This window comes from Ambystoma mexicanum, chromosome 10 (genome assembly GCF_040938575.1).
Source record: "Ambystoma mexicanum isolate Mex_15411 chromosome 10, UKY_AmexF1_1, whole genome shotgun sequence".
Taxonomy (NCBI): Eukaryota; Metazoa; Chordata; class Amphibia; order Caudata; family Ambystomatidae; genus Ambystoma; species Ambystoma mexicanum.
The window spans coordinates 1,160,361,983-1,160,375,185 of NC_090932.1; the positions used below are offsets into that span (position 1 = coordinate 1,160,361,983).

General features: G+C 45.3%; 1 protein-coding gene across 3 annotated transcripts in view; it reads left to right on the plus strand.

Moving 5' to 3' along the window:
• The window catches only part of STARD7 (StAR related lipid transfer domain containing 7), a 531,540-nt gene that overhangs the window by 21,727 nt on the left and 496,610 nt on the right, over positions 1-13,203 (plus strand). Inside the window, exon 2 of one of the 3 annotated variants that reach the window (XM_069619097.1) lies at positions 2,405-2,663. The exons of the other annotated variants lie outside the window; for them this stretch is intronic. The gene's annotated coding sequence lies outside the window, so the exon portion shown is untranslated. The remainder of the gene's footprint in view (positions 1-2,404; positions 2,664-13,203) is intronic. 3 annotated transcript variants of the gene reach the window in all.

Genomic DNA, 13,203 nt, shown 5'->3' on the forward strand with positions numbered 1-13,203 from the left:
GCAAAAAAATATGTCCGGCAGAGGGACTCCCAGAACCCCTCCCCCACCCCCCTTGTTTGTTTTTTTGTGTGCATAATTTCTATTATACAGATTCATATCCGGCAGTCCCAACCCCCCCCCCCCCCTCCCCCTCGATCCGTGGCATTATCAGAGTGGTGTAACCCACTCTGTTTTCCACCTTACCAGATGAACCGCACTGTCCTATGCTTCAACTCAGAAAAGTCTTCCTTTGGGATTTCTATGGGGAGGATCTGATCTAGATATAGAATCTTAAACAGCAACATAATTTTCACTGCATTTAATCTCCCCACCCATGAAAGTGTCCGCTGAGACCACACCATTTCTTCAAACAAAGTACTCATTAATGGGGGGGGCGGGTGGTAGTTAGCTTTATAGAGGTCGCCCAGATGGTGACTGCAACCCCTAAGTATTTTATCCCATTGCGGTGTACCTATCTGACTTCTTAAGCTTGGATCCACTATTCTTTTAATTCATTCTTAGCCAATCTTAACTCTTCGGTTTCGATTGGCTTTGTGCTGACATATTTTCTACCCTATTGACAAAAAACCTTCCCTTGGCCCCCCACCACCTGCCAATTTCTGTCAAGTTTACATTCTCTCCACCCCGGCCAACTACTGGAATCCCATACCTCTGCCAAACTTCAATGCTACCTTGAATCTCAGTCTCTCCTTCACCCCATCCAAGTCGGTTTTCCGCCGTGGTCATGGCACTAAATCCTTCCTTACCACTGCCCTTGACGAGCTTCGCCTAGTGGCAGACAATGACTCAACTGCTGCCCTAGGTCTCTTGCATTAGTCAGTGGAATTTCATATGTTCAACCATTTCATCCTCGGTGATTGCCTCTGTGCCATAGGCATTTCTGGGAGTGTCCCCTTCAGGTTTTCATCCTTTCTCTCTGGCAGGTCCCAAGCAGTCTCTGCAACCCCCCATTTCACTGGTTTTTTGCCCCATCACTTGCGGTGTCCCACAGGGTTCCTCTTTCTCTCCCCTTCTCTTTCATATTTATATTCAACCCTTTATTTCCCTAATCCAGTCCTTTTGCTTTTCTTTCTATAGATATGTCAATGATTTCCAACTCCTCCTTAATCTCAACGGGCTGCAGTCCTGTTTAATCTTTAGCTTTCCCTCCTGTATGCTTCCAATCTCTAACTGGATGATTAACAACTATCTGAAACTTGTCTCCAATAAAACGGAGGTTCTGGTCATAGGCAATAACCCTTCTCTTTGGACGCCCAGTCTTTGACCACCTTGTTCACCCCCAGTCACTTTAGTGAAAAAGGTGTAAAATTGTATTCTCAACTCACTCTCATCCCCCAAGTTAAATAAGTTCCCTTGTGTGTTATATGTTTATTTTTACAACCTTCATTTCCCCACTTTTCTCTTTTTCAGCAGCAATTTCTGTAGTGACTGTTCAAGTCCAGCCTTGCTTAGACTATGGCATCTCTTTCTGTATTGGGCTTCCATCCTGCCTATATCATCTTCAGCTCCTTCAGAATGCTTCTGCATGTCTCATTTTTGGCCTTCATTAAAATGAACACGTATATCCCTGTCTATTTAAACTTCACTGGCTGTCCATGAAACATAATCTCACTCACTGTTCTTTCTATTCACATAGACATCTTTTACTCCTCATTATTCCTTTCCTCAAGCTACATTCTTCTAACCATCGTCTCGACATTCTTTGTTTTCGTCTCTGCTGTAAAGATGGTTGCTCTTTCTAATTTCTTGCTCCCTCGCTTGGCAAAAGCTCCTGCTAGGTCATGGCTCTCTTGTGCCACCTCTCTATATCTGCGGTCATCTGCAAACCTTGCTGTTCTCCTAGTTTACATTATCCACCTCTCCCTTTACTTGCCCTGCTGACGCTTCATGCTAATAAACCATCTTGGCAGTGTATGAGCACTCTACAAGTGACCCTAACGTAGCGTAACACACTTGCGTACCATAATTGGAACTTTCAGTGGCAGGGAATGAGGCTTCATATCATGTGCCCTGAGACGACATGCAAAATGGAAGCAGACCGACTAGAGACCAATTGCTTCTGTAGATGCACAATAGTTTTAGAACCCTCAACGAACATCACACCACTCTGTACAAGAGTAAGGGTGGACGGGTGTGGGGGAGTTGGGTAAGTGCTCCAGCCAGCACTACAACAGCAACCCACAACCCAGTTTACTCAGTGGAAGAGTGTGAAAAGGAAACACAATGAGTTGGCAACTGTGAGGGAGAAGTCTCATTTCTGTGCTAATTCCCTTCAACCTTAAAGACCCCCATCTCTTTTGCTGGACTTTAGGACTTTTTAATTTTAACCCTGGAGTGAGTGAGCCCTTTTTCTCACTCTCATGTATTTTGACCTGATTTGGATTGTTTTCTTTGTTTTTTGGAGTCTGACAAACTCCACAGGCATCTACTTTTTTCAAGGAGTGAAGGAAGCACAACTGGTATCCAAGGTTCGTGGTGGTGCTGTTTACTGAGCCCTGAAACCGTGAAGTGCCACTGGGCTGAAAAGAACCTGTAGCTGCCTCCGAATTGCTGCCGCGAAGTCCACAGACGTCCTCCCTCCTGTCCCCACGACTGTGGCCCAGGATCTGCATCGCTGCACAACCAGACAGAAGCCAGTTGGACCACTCATCTTCTAACCGAAGGTACTGTTCTGTCTTGGGGTACTTACCACAGTGTCTGTTGCTTTGCTCTTCTCCATTGAGACTTGCAGAAGCTACTTTTCTAGAGTTGATCTCAACTCTACCCTTCACAAGTGTAACCGCTTGTGACCCTACAGTGATTTTTCTTCAGCAAACAACTTTGCGCAAGACTTCGCCATCCAAGAAGTGCCTCAGTACCATAGACTGTGATCCAATTGGCTTTTGCTATCCTGGCTCCCTGAAGACTCTTCTAGTCCATTTGACTTTGACACTTACTGTTCCTCAAAGGTGATCCTTGGGTTTTTATTATTGCTGTGAAATGTTTTTATCTAGACTTCATTGGAAGATTTAAAAGTGCTCACATGCTCTGAGAACCTGTTTTAACGGATTTTCCTCCCCTTAACATTTCCTTTCTACAAACCTCAGGATCTAGAAAGTGTACTAGATATATTACCGCCATTACTGTCCGAGTTAGTGAAGTCACCTCAGGGTGTAGGAAGTGTGTAAGAAGCATCCCTAAAGAGTATCTACTAGCTTTGTGTTGATTTTAAAGTGTATTTATTTGTTACACTAATTGCCCTTTTTAAAGAATGCTTATTTAAAAACTACAGTTAAATACATTTATAACAAACGTTGAGTATTGGCAACTTGTATTGGTGGCTTTCATTGTTACACCTCTACAGCTCACATTTACCTCTCTTGAGATAAGCCTGGCTGCTCAGTCACACTACCAACTTGTGTAGTACAGGCCTATACCAAAAGGTGGGGTTACCTAATACCAAGAGGACAAGGATTGTGTAGTGTCCCACACGGTTATTACATCAATTCTTGCCTAACAGCAAACAAACAAGAGGCAGTGGTGAAATTGGAGATAAGCGACTAGGAATTATGCATAGAACCTGCCACACAATGCCCTGACCTTCAAACGGATGCTTCCCAGTCTCTCTTGCTGGCTAAAAGCTGATGAGGTAAAGGGTACAGTTGGAATTGGAAACGCTAGCAACATGTTGTACTAATCTTCTTATTGGAAGGGTGCGATTCCCAAATGGGGCTGACTTGGAGGAGGTTCAAACCTTTGAGATCAAAGTAATTGCAAGCTCGGAGGAATTTTGTTCCTGCTTGTTGCATCGAAGATCCTTGTTAGCTTACCATGTACTACTTCGTGGAGCTATTTTTGACCTGACAACTGGCACCTTGTGAATATACACGTGACATTACAGGGTGGTCGGCAATTCGGCAGGGAGGGCCTTAAATTAGTGTCTCTTCCTTAGACTCTGCTGCAGTCAACCAGCAGCGACAGATGAGTGTGGTTGGGTGGGGAGTACAGCCATTACTGTACTCCAGTAAAGGCCTACCACTCTTATTACCTACTAGAAGACTGACTGCTAATGTCAGTCCTCCATATCTTGCATTTAGGCCAATTGTGTTGGTCAGCCATAGCTAGCTTTCAACCCATTTCTCCAAACTGTGGTAGTCAAATTCTGTGCTTACCCTAATCTTGTGAGGTAGTCTCTTTTCACAACTAGCCCAAATGAGATAGTGATATTTTGTTTTTCCCCTAGGGTGTGAGATAGTCATCCTGCAAAGGAAATGTACTGCCACTAACAAAGCCACCCTTCTGCATAAACCTCTCAAACTCTGAACTAAACGCAACCATCCCTATACAGCACCACAAACCGCACGCACTTTACAGCACCACGACGACAACGCAAACCACACGTGATCTCGCCCAACACCAAATGCCGGCAACCAACTGAAAAAACACACCGACGCTCAGTTACCGGTGTATCGAACTGAAGCTGCCAACAGCACATCACAGCTCTCTTGCTTTCTTTTCTGCTGAATAATACTAACATACGAGCCCCCCACCATGCATTACAGATCTGCCAGAGCGCCAAGAGACAACGGAGGGGGCAACGGTGCGCCGTATAAGAACCGTTATAACTTAGTCTCCTGAGTTTGCCACTGCAAGTGCGATCAAGCTTTCAGTGATCTTCCTGTCATCAGGGTTTCTCAAGATCACTTTGTTCATCTCTTGGATGTGGGGAACTAGGACCGCAGAATACATTTTTGCTATCTTTTTTTGGTCAATGTCACTTCATTTGGGCATCAATTGGAATCCTTACTGTACATAAACTCCAATTGAACTCCCAGTAGATCATTCTTGCCTGGCGAGCTTGTGTGACTGCCTATGTAGTAGGTATTTGGAGTATTCATGGCATAAATTAGTTTAAAAAAAAAAATGATTAGCTGAGTTTGCTATTTAAATCTGGTGTTGAACAAGGCAGTGTCCCGTATATATTATATGCTTCACCCATTTGTTGTGTAAGGAGAAGTTCAGAAGTTTTGTAAATCAAAAGGTTCACAATGTTAGTCTTAGCCTGAGACTAAGTATGTAGTATGGTGAAGCGGCAGTCAGTGTAATTGTGATCTTCAGATGGACAAGATGGCAGTTGCCTGCCATTGAGATCAACTGTTTTCAATATAGCATTAAATACCACTTTTGGGGGAGGTACAGGGCCTCTAAAGTTCCTCAAGCCTGAACGAGGAAAGCCCAAGCGCAGAATACCAACCCTGTACACCCATGAAAGCAGTATTTATTGCTATAAGCACTCGGAGCCCCATCAATTCATGCTTCCCTTGCAATGAAATTGCATAGATGTCTAATTGGAAATAAATATTTTCAGGTCCTGGATGTGAGCCAAGAGGGGGGGGCACTCCAGTGGAGACTTGTTCAGGGGCACCGCCTTCAAGCACAGGTTTTGGCGAGGTGCAGCAGTCCGGCATGAAATGCGGGCAGCTACTTGCAGATTCTTCTTCTGCTCCCAACCTCTCCATGCACTTGTTAATATATAAAGCAATCATAATCTTGAAGCAAAGCGAGCTCTGCGGGCCAACTACTGTGCATGGTATTGCAGTAGATTTGTAGATGTATAGACTGGATGGAACTATTGAACACTACTTTGCTTAAACATCTAGTTAGCTTTGTGTATTCGTTATGTAACAGGAAAGAAATGGAATAAGCAGATTTGATGGCTTGGCTTAGGCAGCAAACTGGGCAAACTAGGTGAACGATTGTAGTTTGTGACCATCTCACTTTCAGGGTAGCTGGTATAAAGCAACAGGGTGATACGATAGAATGTCAAGAGGTTTGGGATCAGCTCATGGGTTGAGCATCTGTTGCACAGATGGGTTACTCCTCTTCTGAAAAAGCCAACACTTGACCCATCAGTCCCCACTTACTACCGACCAATAACTAAGGTCCTGTTCCTATTTAAAAATAATAGACAAAATAGCTTACATCCAAAATCATTTAGAGCAACACCAACTCCTAGGTGGTAGACAATCGGGATTTCGCCCGAACCAAAGTACTCAAACGGCACTCCTCAATTTGAAAATCTAGAGGGATTCCACAAGAGAGGCAGGCAAACTTTGTCTACTAATGTTGTTGGATCTTTCTGCGGCATTTGATTTAGTAGATCATGACAAACTGTGTGCCACTTTAACCAAGGACTTTAGCTTCTCTAAGGATGCAACCCAATGGGTAAAATCTTTCCTAGCAGAGGGGACATCACAAGTCTCTATCGGCAAAGAGTCGGCTGACCCCATACAAGTTCCCATAGGCGTCCCCCAAGGATCCTGCCTATCACCCACCCTCTATAATTACACAAAGCTACTATTTACAGCACTCGATGCTATGGGTGTCATCTGTACGAACTTTGCAGACGACACCCAGATCCTCATTCCCCTATCGGGTAATTACGAGCAGGACACCTTACTGATTAATGAAATTTATGCACTAATCCAAAACTGGATGGCCCATAATAATCTGTCTTAATGACGAAAGCGCAGAGCTGCTTATAGTTGGGTCCCCAACTAAAATCAACTCATTACAGTCTGACTATACTGCATTCAATATTGATGGTACCACAATACCTGTACTCAAACAGGTGAAAACCCTTGGCGTTTACCTAGATGCCTATCTAACTATGGCGAAACAAATAAACACCCTCTCCTCAGCCACCTCCTACACGGTTAAGCTTATTGCCCTAAGTCGTAAATTCCTCCAACCTAAAAACTGTCACCCTAGCAAGAGCCCTAATACTCTCAAAGTTGGACTACTGCAATGTACTCCTTCTAGGCACGTTAACACCAACTTCGCTAAACTCCAATTTATGCAGAATAAAGCACTACGTGCAGCTCTAGGTATAAAAAAAAGACTGATCATATCTCCCACATCAGGAGAGAAAACAATTGGCTACCCATCAAGGCGAGACTCATTTATAAAACTTTACGCATTACACATAAATGCATCGCCAAAAAAGCCCCGAAATACATTAATAATGTAGTCACAAAAAGAAAACCTCCACCAGAACTCTCAGATCTAGCAAAAACTCACTCCTGGAAATCCCACGCTACAAAAGCTCCAGCACTGGGGGCAGCAGCTTCAAAGTCCTGGCTCCTAGACATTGGAACGCTCTCCCGATAAACATCAAGAACGAAGAATCCTGCCAGCGATTTTAAAAAATCACTAAAAACATGGCTATTTAACCAATTCTAACTCGCCCCATGTAGCCTAACTAGACTCCTACCTTATTAATGTTTTATCTGTCCACGATGACTACCCTCCTCCTTGCCGATGTAATCTTGATTTGTATATTGTATTTCTTTTCTGTGTTTTGCCCTGACTTCCTTACTGTTAATTGTGAAAATGTATTAACCGAACTACTACACCGTGATACCTCAGGGTCTGGGTGTATAACAAATGTAATAAATAAATATGCCCCATAATACTATATTCTAAAGGGGACCTTATTGTCCACACAAAAAAAGCCACACTCCTTCTCTGGAGAAGCCTCATCACAACTCTGCACGGTTTAAAAATGTGCACGTCACCAGCCAGTGCTGAGTAATAATGGACTCTTGGCGATAAATGGTATGCTGTTTGCACATGGAGAATGGAGTTCCTTTTTATGCCTGGCTATTTGCATGCCACTTGAAACTTTCACCCCTGCAACCCAGACAACATTTTGATCTACCTGATCTCACACACTTCAGCTTGGTCAACATTAAGAACACCATTTGTCACAATAACAACATGCATTGGTCGATGAGCACCACTTGCTCCAGACCTACCCGTCGCGTTTCTACCTGGGTGCAACACTGAAACAGCAATGGCATTAGGCCTTGAAGACCCATTTTTTTTAATCTTACACAATAAAGGTTGATGCTTGCTTTTTCTACTCTTGTGTGCAGCATTCATAGCACAAGATCACCAGGTGTTCTTGATCACCCTTTTTTCCTGAGTGGACTTCAACCACACAGAACCATTATTCTCTCCAGGCGGTTGGAATCAGAAATGCAGTAGCACCTGCACGCTTTTTTTCCTTGCTTATTTTCTTCTCCTGTCAAATGTATTCTGCCCGTTCCCATGGTCTGTTTCTCTGCACCTATGCCACAGCATAAATGGTTTGGGCCATTATGCGGTGGCGAATCCGCATAACCTGTGCCTCGGTCTGGACTAAAGGTGGACTGCTTGTATTTGTGACTCACTATTGTTACGCGTATTTGAGAGAATATTACATTGGTAGGAGGACGTTTTTCACTGCATTCCTCCGGATCAACTGAAGGACTTGATCAAAGGGAAGCATCATTGTGTGGTAAGTACTATTCAGGGCATTCTGGCCTGGTGACCTCTTTCCAGGGACTTCTGGTGCATGGAGTGGTCATGTACCCCGAACCCCCCCCCCCCCAAACCCCCCCCACTCTTACTAGCACTTGTTCGAGGTACCCCACAATGGGAATAAGCTGTAGTGTGGAGGGTTCCAAATTTAGATGCAAAAGTTACCGGAGGCAACCTTGAGGTTCTCCTTACAGGGGTTACAAAATGTACAGGCAGTTGCACTTTCGCAACCTCAGGTATCATGTTCACTTCTGAAGAATATTTTTAATGAAATTGAGATACTATTTGGTCACAATATTAATTGGTCAAAATGTGAGATCTTCCCATTAATGGACAACAGTTCAATAATTGACTTTGAGAGATGGAATTGCAAATGGTCGGACGAGAGAGGTTAATGTTGAAAGGGTGATTACAGGCATTGGGAAAGCTAAGTGGAAGATTATTTCTTTGGACATATGTGGAAAGATTAGTGCATTAAAAATGAAATTGTTAACAAAAGTGTTGGTATTCAGTATTACCCTTGCCTTTTTCAAAGCAATTATTGAACAGGATAAAGTTTTTAAAGAATTTCTATGTGCGGATAAGAAGATTAAATGCATTTCTCAATATGTTTTAGCCCAGAATTTCAAAAGTGGGGTTTTTGGATACCCAGACCTTGGTAAATATTATAGGGGGTTTGCACTTAAACCCGTGAATAGACCAATTTGGGTTACTATGGAAACTTTGTCAAGATCTCCAATCTGTCTTACGAGTGCTTATTCTATGTGTAAGATGCTAAGAGCTATTCCTTTTTAGCCTAGCATCAGAATGCCAAGTGATGTATTGCTGGCATGGTCGACTGAGAATTATCAAATTGTCTGGTTACATAAGGAGGCGTCCTTGTGGAATAATCTGGCTCTTCAATGAAATAACAAGTTGTTGTATTGTAAGAGTTGGATATCGAAGGTTATAATAAATATAGGCGATGCTCTTGAGGCATGCCGGAGGGGTAGCAGAAGGAAGATTAAGAAAGAGGCTGTTGCAGGAGTCCAGCCTAGAGAGAACCAGGGCTCTGGAGACAGTGACCCCCCCCCCCACGCCTGCCCCGCCACCCTCCGGCAGTCCCATCACACAACAAGCAGTCATTGCATTTGATTTACTCGGGTGAAGTCTGTGGTGGCTGATCAGATGGCTCGGTTGGTGCTGCGCTGGAGAGGAGGTGCGAGATGTACGGGCCCCAAATATCTGGGGGTCTTGCGTGGTGGGGAAGTGTCTTTATAAATTCTGATTCTGTTTCTTGGCAGTATGTAATGTCTCTCCTCCAGTTCGCAAAAGTGGGGGGTGTGCCACGTCCCCACGCCATGGCCACTCTTCTACGTGCCAGAACCAATAGCATGCTTGCCAGTTTTCTAACGTGTGAGGACAGAGGTCTCGTTAGGCCAAGGAGTGCCACTAGTGGGGGAGTGCCCCACCCTCTCGCCAATTATTGCGTCAGTTTCGTCGAGCACATCTGACCAGAATTTAGACACTGTTGGGCAGCTCCACACTAGGTGCAGGAAGTCAGCATCAGGGGACCCGCACCTGTCGCAAAATGCAAGTTATATTGGACATCTGAGAGGAAGCAATTGCCAAGATGATGATGGTTGTGGGGATTGGGGTGGAACTCTAATACGCATGTTCTGGGGATGGTAGAGAGTTATGTTGTTTTGGAGAGAAGTCCTTGGTCAAATTGAATTGGTTGTGAATGAAGAGGTTTTGAGATGCCCCAAATGCACCTTGCTGAGGCTGAGTGGATGTTGCATGGGAGTGGACTATCATTTGAGGATGTGGGTTGTCGGAGCGCTGGTGATTGCACAAACAAATCCAAAAAATATGGAAAACGAGGAAAAAGCCGCAAATTGATAATTGGTTGAGTGAGTTGGTTGTACTGTCCACATATGAAAAGGTGATGTTTAAAAGAAGAGAATGCTTTGATGATTATGCCAACATTTGGACAGCCTTTAATGAATTATATAGTGAATCTGATGGTGGATTGAGTTATGGCTCTTGACCACATGTTTGTGCATGACTGGCTCTAGTGTTTTTTACATTTCTTTCCTTGTTTGTTTTGGTGAGATTCCTTTTATATGTGAATTGACGATTTTGTAGTTGTCAATGTGATTATTGTAATATTGTAGAAGATTGCATTGAATGTTTTACTCTGTTCTTGAAAATGTAAATCAAATTGAGAAAAAAAGTTCAGGCAATAGAGGGGATCCATGCCTAGCTCTGAAACTAGTGGGATTGATCTCTGACTCAAAACAAAGGAGCTAAACAAATTACTAGTCATGCCAAGGTCAGAGGCTCGCCCATAGACCTAAAAAAACAGCATTGCTGAGGATTCTGTTAAAACGGCTAAACATGTTTCCTTGGAAAAGGATTCCATACAAGCTTCGAATCCTCAGAAGGTGCAGTCAAAAGTTTCCAGGTAGATGCCTAAATCATCAGATACCTCGGTTAAATCTGTGACAGTTCACAGCATCAGCTCTCAAAATGGTGGCCACTCAGGACACTTTGATGGCGGCCATTAACTTCATGTCTTCGTCACCTATGCAAGTTGGTACGAGGCTTATGCCAGTTTACTGCATCCTTGGGCAGACATACCTTTTGCGCTTAGGGTGGAATGGTTAGCACATACCAGGATGTCATTGCCATCTACAATAATCCTTCCTCTCCTTTATGGTTTGTGGACCCATGATTAGGAGCGCCTTTGCGGCAACCTATGATATCATAAGTCATTTATAACGCACCTGTACACAAGTGTTTCTAGGCGCGACAAGACAAGTGAGGGAAGACTGGCAGAACAAACATCTTACTAGGCCTTGTGGCATTCAGATCGTGCAAGTGCGACAACGAGAAGTGCAAGGATTTGGGGGTGAGGGGGGTGGGTCCTGGGAAGAGGGAAGGGGAAACAGGGCAGCAATTGCTCTAAGTGCAGCCAGGGCAGTGCGGCCCTGGGTAAGTGCATGGAGGCACAGGACTGTAGAGGATACAGTTACAGCCCCTAAGTGCATGGTAGGCCCAGAGGCAGTGAAGGGGTGACTGATTATGAGAAGCCTAGTACCCAGTGAAACTGAGGGTAGCCAAGCAACCAGTCTGTGAAGGGGGGGAGGGGAAGGGGGAGGGGAAGGGGCAAGGGGGGATTTTTTGAGCTGCTTCCGGAACCTCAGGTGGTCTGGCTCAAGTTTGAGGGTCAGGGAGGCCCTTCCAGAGGGAGGCACCTCCAGAGGAGAGAGATCTACCCCCCCCCCGCCCCTACCACTCTCTGCCTGGAGAAGCGTCTGACCCTCCTTGGCGAGTTGGAGGTAGCTGAGCAAAGGACTTGAGAAGGAAGGTATTTTGGGAGTTGGATGTAATGCGGGCCTTGTGGACGATGCAAAGGGTCTGCAGCCATCGGGAGCCAGTGGAGAGATGCGGTTCCCTGGGCTTGAGGTCAAGGATTAAGTCTCGTAGTCCTATTCTGGATTAGTTGCATATGCCGGAGGGGTAGCAGAAGGAAGATTAAGAAAGAGGCTGTTGCAGGAGTCCAGCCTAGAGAGAACCAGGGCTCTGGAGACAGTGACCATCTGGAAGGTGAGAAAGGGAAGAGTACCTTTTTGAGGAGGTGCAGCTGGAATTGGGGCTTCTTGGCGAGGTCCGAGATGTGAAGAGAGAGGAGAGAGTGGAGTTGAAGATGACACCAAGGTTGATTGTCTCACAGGAAGACGAAGGAAGAGGGCCCAAGGAGGGCGGCCAGCGTTGGAGGGGGGAAAGCGGGAGCAATGGTCCCAATGAGAAGGATCTCAGCCTTACTGGCGTTAAGGGAGAGCTTGTTGGAGGCGCACCAATCCTGAATTGTGGATAAACAGTCTGGAATGAGCGAGAAAGGACAGGAGACTGAGGGGAGCCTGAAAGAGAGCTAAATGTCATCTGCATGACACAAAGTTAGAGGAGAAGGTAGTGATCAGGTGGGCCAAAGGGGCCAAGTAGAGATTGAAGAACCAGGGTGAGAGAGTGGTGGCAGAGAGAAAGGAACCAAGTTGGACTTTGGAGGGACGGTCCAGGAGGAAGGAGGTGAGCCACTCCAGGGCCTGATCCGTGATGCCCAGGTTCTCAGAGTCGATTGATCAGGAGGGTGTAGTTGACCGTGTCGACAGCAGAGGAAAGGTCAAGGAGGATGAGAACGGAAGGAATGCTGGAATCCAGATTAGAGAGCAGATCTTCACGGGTGTTCAGGAGAGCAATTTCAGTGCCCCTGGCATCTCTGAATACAGACTGGTCGTCGAGACAACCCACAGATTCAGTGGAGAGTAAGCTGGGAGATGGCCAGCTTTTCCAGGAGTTTGCTCAGGAAAGGGGTGATGGAGATCAGGCGATTGTCTCCTGATCCTACCTGTCTAGCAAACTGCTTCTTAAGGAGGGGGTGCACAAGGGAGTGCTTGAGGAGAGAGGGGAAAATTCCAGTGGCGAAAGAGTGATTTACAGAAATCTGCCAAGGCTGGAGCGAGGGTGTCCATATGGTCCTTGGTGGTTCTGGAGGAGCAGTGGAGCACCTGTTTGGACGTCACTTTAATAGATCAGACTTGTCTAGAAACCTCAGTAGGTGTACTCTGAGAGAAAGAGGAGAAACTAGGAGGAGAGGGAGAGTTGGGAGAGGGAGAGGAGATAGAGGACAGGATGTCCTGATTTTTAGTGGTGAAGTGAGAGGCCAGAGCCGTACAGAGGGCCTGGAGGGGGCAGGAGAGGTGGAGACTGCAGCAGAATTGGCCAGTTCCTTGCAGATTGTGAAGTGTTTGGCTGTGTTGTTAGAGGCTGCAGCGACATGGGTTTGGATGTGGGCACTCTTTTTGGACAAGACAGTCT